Here is an 11,722-nt window from a genome sequence, read left to right on the forward strand (position 1 = left end):
AGCCCCCAGGGGCCCTCAGTATTGAAGGAAAATTATATCCCCAATTTAAAACGTGCCATAGTGCGTGTTTGCACACGTCACCTCAGGCCCCGTCCCCTCCCTTCACCACTGTGTAAACACGCCCTGTGGCTGTTCTAAGTTGAGAGATTAAGTCCCCTTGAATCTTAAGGGTCCCTAGGGTCAAACTAGACCACTAGGTACCTCCAGTAAGCGCCACAGACCTGCGTTGCAGAGAGGTGTAAAAAGGGGCTTGGCCTCAGAACACCTGTCTGCAGCGCAGCTCCCTGGTGCATACTGGAGATGCCTGTTGGGCTAGTTGGCCCTCAGGGACCCTCAGTATTGAAGAGGAATTAATTCCCCAACTTACAACTCGCCAGGGGGCACGTTTGCAGAGTGCTGCAAGGAGGGGGCGTGGTCTCCGGCACGATGCCAGTCTTTTATTTATTTTAATTTGTTAAGAAGGGGGGCTATGTGGTTCCCCTTCTTATTCTAATTTATTGGCCCTGATGACCCCATCCCCCAGGGCCTGTCTCCTAATTATATTTTTTTGACCCCAATCCCCAGGGCCAGCCACTGTTTTTTATTATTTTTAAAAAGTATATATTTATAGACACACCTAGGACATGCTGGACAAATCGTACGTACCTATCACCATGACGATTTGCGTGATATTCATTAAAAGGCGACTATGCATACAATGAATCCACATGGAATGTATTTACACCACTAGTGAAGCTCTGACATGTCTGATGCCCTACCGTGCCTAATCCCGGTAGACACCCTTGTCGTTTATTTACACAAACATGGGTAGCTATTGACGTGCACATTTAATACACATGCACACCAAGCCATTCAAAGGGGATTCGACAAAAATTCGACCAAAACTATGCAAGAAACCCCCCTCACGGTTAATAAAACACACATCCACTGCCGGATGTGTAATACTTTTTATTTTACTCTCTGGAAAGGGGACGAACATCACTTGAGAGTCACAGCGCGCTCCTGGCAGAGCCCAATGCTGTGTTACACCCACCATTGCCTGCTGAGTGCCACACACCTCTGTGTTGTATTCCACTAGCTAGTGCATATGCTATGACACTCTCTAGCCCATGTGCACTGTAACACCACCCCGTGAATATGTCATGCCACACTTGTCTTCGCACGGGTTATATTGCCCCATCTAACGTGCCTTCCTCGATGCCTATGTTATAACGCACAGTGCTATGCCATACATGTTACAATCTGGGATCCATATCTTTGTCACAGTGCATATGCAACATTACACTCCCCAGCACATATTTTATATTACAACTTTAGAGACTAGTTAGGTTACACAACACTGCCCTGTGAATATTACACTCCAAGGCGCATATCGCATAGCACGCGCTAGTGCCTGTGCTATCTCGCGCTCTCCAATGAATCTGTCATTGCGCACAATGTATTGCATATTATATTTCACGCCCGGTTCATCTTATATCACACTTTTTGGTGCATAGTTTATACCATGGCATACACTATATCTAGTTTTCATTTTCAATCGTGCTCTCAGGACTGTGTTCTATATAACACTGTGTTCACCTACCCTTATCACGGGCATTACATTTTGCGATAGGGGGTGGAGTGTCAGGGGGTGTTTCTGCCAAGTGAGCCCGGAGTCACAGTCACAAACGTCCTCTTCTTCCTGAATAAAAGTGAGATTATGCTGCATACTTGTTCATATTTTAAGTAGTTCGCACAGACACACGTTTTAAAAACAATAAAGTTCCTAATACCCGCCTTCTCTGAACAGTTAGCTTGCTGCCCCATCCCCCTCCTCCCTATCCTCTGTTGTGTGAATCCATGGACTAGCCTCCTCCCTCCTGCCATGCATGGTCTGATGTGCTGCCACTGCTGTCAATTTAGTATGATGTACCAGTCCACTCCTCCTGCCCTCCATTGCCCAATTCTATGCCCCATCATTGACCTCCTGCTTAAACTCTGTGCTTAGCTTGCTGCCCCTATTCTCCTTCCCCTTGCCCTCCGATGTCTTTGTGCATGCCCCTGCTCCATCCTTTTTGCCCACCATGTTCCATGGACCTGCCACTCCTATCTACTCTGAGTGTTCTGTTGAGCTGCCACTCCCCTCCCACCTGCCTAGCATTGTCAGATGACTGTAACCTGTCCCTGCCACCTCCACCCTGCCTGTCCACATGCCAAGCCCCTATCCTCTTCCTCCTGTCCTACATGGTCCATTGTACTGCCACACCCTTCTGCCCTCCCTGGTCTGTTGTGCAGCAACTGCTCCTCCTGCCTGCCCCGTGCGGTCTGTTGTGAGGCCCCTTCCCCTGAACTTTCTTGTCTGTGCACAGGTCCTGACCCTCCCTTCTATCCTCCATCGTCCTTTGTGCATGCCCCTGCATCCTCCTTCTTGCCCATCATAGCCATTGTGCTACCACTAACCCTCCCACTTGCCATGCATGGTCTTCTGTGCTGCCATGGCCCCTCCCACCTTCCCTGTGTGGTCACTTAGCTGCCCCTGAACCCCTCCCACCTTCCCTCCATGGTCTGTGTGTATGCCATCACAGTCTCACTGTTGCTCTTCATGGTGTGTCTTGCTTCTAGTGCCCATCCTGCCTGACTTCCATGGCTATCTTGCTGCTCCTGCCCTGCCCCCTTGCCCCCAGCCCTCTGTTTACATGTGCACACCCCTACTCCCTCCCTCCTGGCTTGTCTGTTCCATTGTAATGCCCCTGATCCATCCCTCCTGCCCTTTATGGTCTGTTATGCTGCAGCTTTCTCTCCATTTTGGTCCTGCCTCTTGCCCCTCTGTTCTCTGTTGTCCATGTGCATGGTCCTGTCCCCTCCCTCTTGCTTTCTATGGATTGTTGTGCTGCACTCCCATCCCGCATGCCCTGTGTGGTGTATTGTGCTGCTGCAAACCCTGATGCCTGCCCTGCAGGGTCAGTTTGGTGCACCTCTCCATGTCCCTCCTGTCCTCTGTTATCCAAGTCCATGTCCCTACCCCATTTCCTTCCATGATCCAATGTACCATACTTGCGAACATTTTGAACTTGGTAAGAGGGAGATTTTGAAAAAAAACTGGGGTATTGATTTTCCCCTTTGAGTTACATTGAAAAAGAGGAGATTGTAGACAGGAGACAGATAAAATAAAGCCCATTTGAGCTTAAAAACATTGGACGTTTCCTGGCTGAATCGGGTCTGTTGGCATGTATGGTTGTACTACCATTGCCTCTTCCTTCTGCCCACAATGGTCTATTACATTGCCACAGCCTCTCTTGCAAGTCCTGTATTGTTGGTTTGTTGCCCCTGTCCCCCTTTCCACTGCCCTCCATAGTCTGTTGTGCTGCCTCGGCCCTTCCTGCCTGCTCAGTGTGGTTAAATTGTTGCCTTTGCACCCTCCTACCTGCCTTCAATTTTCAGAGTCCGTGCCCCTGGCCTCTGCCTCTCAACAGTATCCTAATGAACAACTAGATTGCTAACATTCTATATTTATTACAAAAGTGTGGAACGCCTGACGTCATCTTGATGTAATCAAAACTGTAATACCTAGAGCATTTCCTTTAGAAATTACATATATGAGAGGGTCTTATTGGCATCAAAATTATGGTTAGTGCTTTAAAAGACTAAAATAAGGACATATTTTCTGAGTTTTCAAATAGCGAGAAAGCACTTTTAAATTATTTGTTACCTTTATGTTTTTTTATCCAGTTGATACTTGATTAAATGTTGCACTTAGGGGAGAGGATGTGGTGTTACTTCCAGAACTGCAGACTTTGCAACTGGGGAACCAGGTTGGAGTTTCTGCTTCAGCTCGACATTCTGTGATTCTGGTCAAATCACTTAGTCTCTCCATGTCTACAACCAAAATGAATTTGTTCTTGTGTGATGTAACCAATGCTCATGTAAAGCACTCCAATACCTGACAAGTCTGCACTATATAACACTGCAAAAACACAAAATAATAAGTGTTTTGCACACTTCTGTCATTGGGCTATATTTGGGCTACATCTGGGTGATTTTGGGCTACATTTGGGCTCTTTTGTCTACGGTGGCCATCTTGGGAGATTTATTTGTTATGAAGTTTCCTAATTTCCTCATGTACTGCAGTCTCCTCAGTAGGAAATGCTTTCAGTTTTTTACTTTGATTCCATCATGAATGTATTCAGATATGTCACACATTTGCCATAAATTCTGAATGTTAGCACTCTAGTTGCTCATTAGATCACTGTAGTAAAACTGCTGTTCACCATGGAAGTCTGCTCCTGGTATTAAAAGTGCATGTTTCAGTCTGCATGTCAGAATTTTTTATCGAAATAGAAGAGGATTTGAGAAGTCACTCAAAATGTGCCCTCATTTTCTTTCTTCAGCATTAATCATAATTTCTATGGCAAAATGAGCCCCCTCCTTGTGTTCCTTTTTAAATTAAATGTTTTAAGTGTTACCAGTTTATTCCAATCAAGATGGCTTCAGGTGTGCCATACTTTTGTCATAATGAAGACAGTAAGCGCTCTAGTTGTTTTTAAGAACACTCTGGGACATTCTGTCATTGGGCTATACTTGGGCTACATCTGGGTGATATTTGGGCTACATTTGGGCTCTTTTGTCTCTGGTGGCCATCTTGGCAGACTTATTTGTTATGAAGTTTCCTAATTTCCTCATTTACTGCAGTCTCCTCAGTAGGAAATACTTTCAGTTTTTTACTTTGATTCCAAAGGCATTCAGATATGTCACACATTTGCCATAAATTCAGAATGTTAGCACTCTTTTTGCTCATTAGATCACTGTAGTAAAGCTACTGCTCACCAGGGAAAACTGCTGCTGGTATTGAAAGTGCATGTTTCAGTCTGCATGTCAGAATTTTTTAATGAAATAGAAGAGGATTTGAGAAGTCACTCAAAATGTGCCCTAATTTTTCTTTCTGCAGCACTAATCAAACTTTTTATGGAAAAATGAACCCCCTCATTTTGTTCCTTTTTAAATTAAATGTTTTAAGAGTTACCACTTTAATCCAAGCAAGATGGCTTCAGGTGTGCCATACGTTTATCATAAGTAGGACTGTTAGCGCTCTAGTTGTTCTTTGGAACACTCTGGGAAGCTGCAGTAGAACACAAAGGAATCAACTGACAGTCTCTGCCCTTGTTGGATGTACATGTTTTACTGAGAATGTCAGACTTCATTCTCACATGACTGAGAAAGATAATGTGAATTTACAGAAAATAAGCTCTCAGTTTAGCTTATAGATCACCTTCCAAACCTCTGTGGGAAAAGCATGAGAAAATATTTTTCTCTCAATCATGATATCCCAGTAGAAGGCTTTTTCACATGGTGAAATCACCTTAGAACATACCACAATTCCTAAAATCAGTATGGTACCATCAACAAATGATTTAAAATGTAACTAATGTCTTAAAACCTTCTATTAACTGCAATGCTTTTTAATGAGGTGCTATCATGTATATTGGTCCCAAGATGGCTGCCAACACTTCTTGGATGAAGTGCTGACAGCCAATCAGATCTCAGGATTAGATGTGTGGTTAGGCTCCGCCCACATATATATATGATTTTACTTTTGATTTTCTCAGGAACTACTGAACAGATTGACACCAGACCTGCAAAAGGCACATCCCTGACCTGAGGACTACCTCTCTGCCAAATTTCAAGTAATTCTGTTCAGCCGTTCGGGCTGTACCTTGGACTAAAGGTCCCTATGGAAAATTGCATGGGGAAAACGCGTTTTTGGACCCCCCTTTTTTCTCAGCCCCCGCTTGACGAATACCCCCGAGACTTTGAGGGTAGGAGCGGAGCGGAACGCCCCACCTATTTTGAAAATTTCGCGAGGATTCGTCAACCGGCGCCAAAGTTATTCCAAATAGAATGTTGCGGATTTCCAATGGAAACACGGTCCTCACTATAACTATCTACTGGCGACCGCCAGTAGATAATATATATATATATATATATATAAAGTCCAAATCTCACTCCACACGAAGAATGAGGCTGACATATGCTGGGGTGCACAAAGAGGATTTATTCCAAGATTTGAAGAAAAGCACAAAAAACTGCAAATGTTCAGAAACGCTTGGCAGACGCGTTTCAGCCGGTAAGCTTTCATCAGTGCCGGTTTCCAAACAGAGCGTCTCACCTGGTGGTCATTTAATGTCCTGTGACGCCTCTCATTGGCTAGATGTTCAGCCCCGCCTCTGTTGAAAAAAGGGGTATTGCATCTCGTGCTTCCCTGAATCCAGGTGCATGCTGGTATACGTAGTCTAATGCGGGAGTCCGTAAGAGTGAGGGACTTCCAAACACCCAGTGGTGTCCCAACATTGTTGGCTTTCAGGTCACGTTTACCCTCAGCATCCCGGAACCAAATTGAAGATGTTAAAAAGGAACCTGATTTTGTGTCCCCTGCAGCCAATGCTGCATCCTCTCTCCCAATGCGGAACACAGTGCTGATGTATCCGCATAGGGGGGCGACGCGCTGTACTTGAATACACAGTCCACTTTTTTTTTTGCTGGCGTGCGCGTAGCTCCAGACCGAGAGGGCATGCCGGTAACCAGTGCCTGCTCCTGGTTTAAACATAAAGTCCAAATCTCACTCCACACGAAGAATGAGGCCGACATATGCTGGGGTGCACAAAGAGGATTTATTCCAAGATTTGAAGAAAAGCACAAAAAACTGCAAATGTTCAGAAACGCTTGGCAGACGCGTTTCAGCCGGTAACCTTTCATCAGTGCCGGTTTCCAAACAGAGAGTCTCACCTGGTGGTCATTTAATGTCCTGTGACGCCTCTCATTGGCTAGATGTTCAGCCCCGCCTCTGTTGAAAAAAGGGGTATTGCATCTCGTGCTTCCCTGAACCCAGGTGCATGCTGGTCCACGTAGTCTAATGCGGGAGTCCGTAAGAGTGAGGGACTTCCAAACACCCAGTGGTGTCCCAACATTGTTGGCCTTCAGGTCACGTTTACCCTCAGCATCCCGGAACCAAATTGAAGATGTTAAAAAGGAACCTGATTTTGTGTCCCCTGCAGCCAATGCTGCATCCTCCCTCCCAATGCGGAACACAGTGCTGATGTATCCGCATAGGGGGGCGACGCGCTGCACTTGAATACACAGTCCACTTTTTTTGCTGGCGTGCATATATATATGGTATATATAGATAGATAGATAGATAGATAGATAGATAGATAGATAGATAGATAGATAGATAGATAGATAGATAGATAGATAGATAGATAGATAGATAGATAGATAGATAGATAGATAGATAGATAGATAGATAGATAGATAGATAGATAGATATAGAGATCTATAGATAGATATATATATGCACATGAAATTAGGACAGAGCAGCCATAGCCACACTGTACTTATAGTTAGGTTTACCAAAAGATAGGAATTCCTCAGATTTTTCTCCATTTATAACTGTGTGCCCATTTGACAAATATCCACAAAAGTTTCCAGACATTGGCAGAGTATGGAAAATTTTACAATGATTAGTCTAGGGGGGCAAAGATATAAGGGGTGTTCAAAAAGGTGTTTGTACGCCAACGCATTTTTCCATTGACGGGCTAAACACCCAATTGGATTTCAGTGAAAAATTACCTTAGTGATATTGGTTGTTGTGCTTCTATCATGACATTTCAAGGGATTTCACGGTATTCCACAAAAGTATTGCAGTACATGGCAAAGACTAGTAAATGTGTAGTTAGCTAATGACTGCCTTTGAAAAAGTTAAAGGAAGATTTTTTGTTTTAGGTACACTTAGGCTGTGTATGTTTCGGCATTAGCTATATGTATGTATTTGGTTTGATGTTTTCCCTTGCCTATTACCACTTCATTAAAGTAGTAATAGGTAAAGAAAAATATTCATAGGTTTGTATATCTTCCAAAAACAATGTGTGGAGTACTGCAGTACTGCCTTGGGAGTACCACAGTCCTGAAAAAATGCACAATATACTTTATTACACTACATTTTACAAATATAGTCTTCTACAGTATTTTTTAAAATTTTTAATGTATTTTATATTTAACGTATTTAAATCTTCACAAAAATGTCTATGATGTACAGCGGTGATACCTAAAAATTACTGTGCTACTAATTCTTTTTTCTTTAAAAGCGCAGTGCTACCTAAATTACTGGATAGGATATATAAACAATTGTAAATACATATCTCTAACTATTACCACCTTTATAAAGTGGTAATAGGTTGGGAACAAATATAAAACCTAATACTTATCTATATAAAAGGCCCTAAACCAGAACAAAGCGAAGGTGTGCTGAAAAGGACAAGACTGCCTCTTATATTTTGTAAAGACAGCTATTAGCCAATTAGGTACTACCTTCTTATCGGTATGTACCACAGTATACGGCTAAGTTACCATAGTATGCAATGGCACAATGGAATACTCCGCCCGCCACCCTAGCGGTGCAGGGACCGCTCGCCAGTGGTGCGGCGGTCCCACACCTGCAATTAGGATGCCACCATAGGGGTGGCATCCTTCATTCCCAGCATTGTGGCGAGCGGTGCTTACAGCACCGCCCGCCACAATGCTGGGAATGCACTGTGTGCATTTCCATGCACAAGGTGACAGGCACCATGACAATGTGTGCACCCCCACCCCCCTAACACCCTGGGGGCCCGCAACGGGACCCCAAAGTCACAATCCGCATGCCTTTCCATGGCGGCAACGAAGGCCACTTTTCTGCCCAGTCACCTGTGTGACCGGCGGAAAACCGGCGGACAGTCTTTCCGTCCGCTGGGGTACTCCCCCACCATATTAGTAAATGGGTCGCAGGCAGAGGGAAATGTAGGGCAGATCGCCACCGCCATGCGGGCAGTGGTGATCCACCCTACATCGTAACAGGGGTTATCGCTACTTTTCTTGCCGCTATGCTTCATAGCATGGGGCTTGATGATAGGAGAAATGTCGCTTAGCGACATTTCTCCAGTCATGTCAGGGCAGGAATGCCCACTTTGCATCTCATTAGAGATGCAAAGCTGGGCGTTAAGAATTCGGGCACTAATGCGAGGTTTCACACAATAGAGTGACCTTGCTGATTAGGCGATAAAATTATCGCCGCTTTTCGCCCGAATACGGACGCAAAAGCGGCGATAAGTTTTTTATCGCCTCATTGCTGATATGCCCCTGAGTTATTTATCCCTGTTGATGAGTGCGGAGTTAAATGGAACTCACATACTTTTTTTCCTAAGTTCACTCTCCCAGTTCCCAATATTCACAACTGCCTACTGCAGGCATTCTTTTAGCACTCCCATGAAGCTCTCCAGAACGCTGTTACTTTTGGGATGATAGAGTTTAGCTTTTCCCATGTAGTACACCCCTTGCCTTAAAAAACTCTTAATTCACACTTGTGCGAACTGCACTCAATTGTCCAAAAGAAGAGTTGCAAGGAAACCTTTTTTCTCAAACATTCCTCTAAAAAGTGGATAATTACACTAGACCCAACCAAATTCACTATTTTGATCTCTGACCAATGAGACAACAACATTTCTGTCACATGTCTTGATCTTTACAGGGCCCAAAGTGTCAAATGCTATGTCTACCCGAGGGCCGTTAGCTTGCTCTCTCACAACCATGGGTTGTGTTATGCATTTCAACACCCTATCGCTGCATGCACAATTTACACAATTTCTTACTTCCCCTTCAATCATCACATTTATTGCTGGCCACCTGTTACCTGTTCTAACTCTTTCCTTGGATTTAGCTATCCTCATATGACTGGCATGAGCATTCTGAACCAACTTTCTTCTTAATTCATTAGGGGGGCGCCAGTTTGCTTCCCCTCATTAACAAGCCACTAACCATGGACATTTCTTCTTTAACCTGACAATACCCTTTAATATTCACATTGCACTTGCTCTTATCACACTAACCATCTCTAATCATCGTCATAACTGTCTGAAGAACAGAATCATCCTCCAATTCCTTTCTCCTCTAATCTTCCTATATGATACTGTCTGCAATGAGACACAAATGTATTTCCTCATCAACTTCTTCACCACCAAAGATATCATTACATTCCAAGATGTCTTCTGGGTCATTGGAAGTTAGATCTGCATTGTCACCTAACCTAGAAAGACAATCTGCTTCAAAAGGTTGCTGGCTCCTGGGATGCATGTCATGTCAAATTCAAACTCCTGGAGAGATACAACCCATTTATGTATTCTATGAGAAATTAAATCCACACCTTTTTTAAAAATGCTTCCTTGAGGGGTTTGTGATCAGTTTTGATTATAAACTTTTTCCCCCTTAGAAACTTCCTCAACTTCCTTACAACTCAGAAAATGGCCAACGCCTCTTTCTCAATAACTGAGTAATTGAGTTTAGTTCCTCTCAAACCTCTAGAGATGAACAATATTGTCCCAAGTTCCCCTTTTGATATCTGCATTGAAACAGCACCAAGATTTTAGAACTCACATCAGTCATCACATGTTTCATCACTAGGTTGAAAACTGCTCAAACACATAGCGTTATCCAGATTTGCTTTAAAACATTCAAACTCTTTTTTCACAGATGTCACACCATCTAAACTTCTTTTCTTTTTTTAGGAGGCTGCACATTCCTGCTGTCTGTTTAGCAAATTGCGGGACAAATTTGTTTTAAAACCCAGCCATGCTGAGAAACTTCACCAGCTCTTCCTTGTTCTTTGGTGAGTGCAGATTCTTGATTGTCTCCCCTAAACATTTCTTTGGTTTAATGCCATTACCAGTTGCAATGTAGCCCAAGTATTCAATTTCACAAACAGTGTATTTACACTTTTCTAATTTCAGCATGAGGCCACTCTTTTGTAGTCTAATCAATACCTCACGCAACCTGATGTCATGTTCATCCAGATTAGACCCATGAATGAAAACATGTTCCTTGTATATTTTTATTTCATCAATACCCTCCAAAACCTTCTCCATTGCATTTTGGAAAACCACATCAGCAGAGATTTATCCAAAAGGCATCCTTAAAAATGTAAAGATGCCAAAGGGCGTAATGAAAGTTATAAGCTCTTGGTATGAGGGATGGGGTTTTACTTGATGATAGGCTGACATAAGGTCAAGAGAAGAAAAATGTTTCGCTCCATTGAGAGAATACAACATCTCACTAATGTTGGATAGGGGATAGTGATCAACAGCCACCACTTTGTTGATCACTCAAGTCAATGCAAAACCTGGCTTAACCATTGGCCATCCGGGCCATAACAACCAGAGCAACCCACTCTGTGGCTTCCACCACCTCTATTATGCCTAATGTATCCAATTCAGCTTTCATATTATCTCGTTCCTTACTTTGACCACTTTTGGTTGTGCATCTGATTTCAAATTATTAAATGTAAATTAGTTTTAAGAAACCCCAATTTGTCTGAAAATTCTTCTGGAAATTCCTTCACCCACTCACATCCACCCCAGATACACTCCGATGGAAGGCATATCCTTAACACACACAAAGGGATTCTCATTGGGATCCACATAGAGGTACAAGTCACGCTGGTGAACCCAACATGGAGACCCACATTTTCCCTGGTATGATTCTGTCCTTGAACCCAACAGTGCCCCAAAAATAACCAAGTAATTCCATGGGTTCACCACCATAGCCCTTGGGTTTAATGTCAGGCCTTCACAATTTTACCTTTCCTTTCAAATGCTGATCATAAAAGATCTTGGGAATAAGTGTTACCTCGGTACCTGAGTCAAATGTGATTTTTACTGGCTCG

General features: G+C 43.5%; 1 protein-coding gene across 1 annotated transcript in view; it reads right to left on the bottom strand.

The window, feature by feature from the left end:
* Positions 1–11,722, bottom strand: part of LOC146822211 (uncharacterized) — a 154,244-nt gene that overhangs the window by 50,266 nt on the left and 92,256 nt on the right. The window lies entirely within an intron of this gene.

Source organism: Triturus cristatus, chromosome 6 (genome assembly GCF_964204655.1).
Source record: "Triturus cristatus chromosome 6, aTriCri1.1, whole genome shotgun sequence".
Lineage (NCBI taxonomy): Eukaryota > Metazoa > Chordata > Amphibia > Caudata > Salamandridae > Triturus > Triturus cristatus.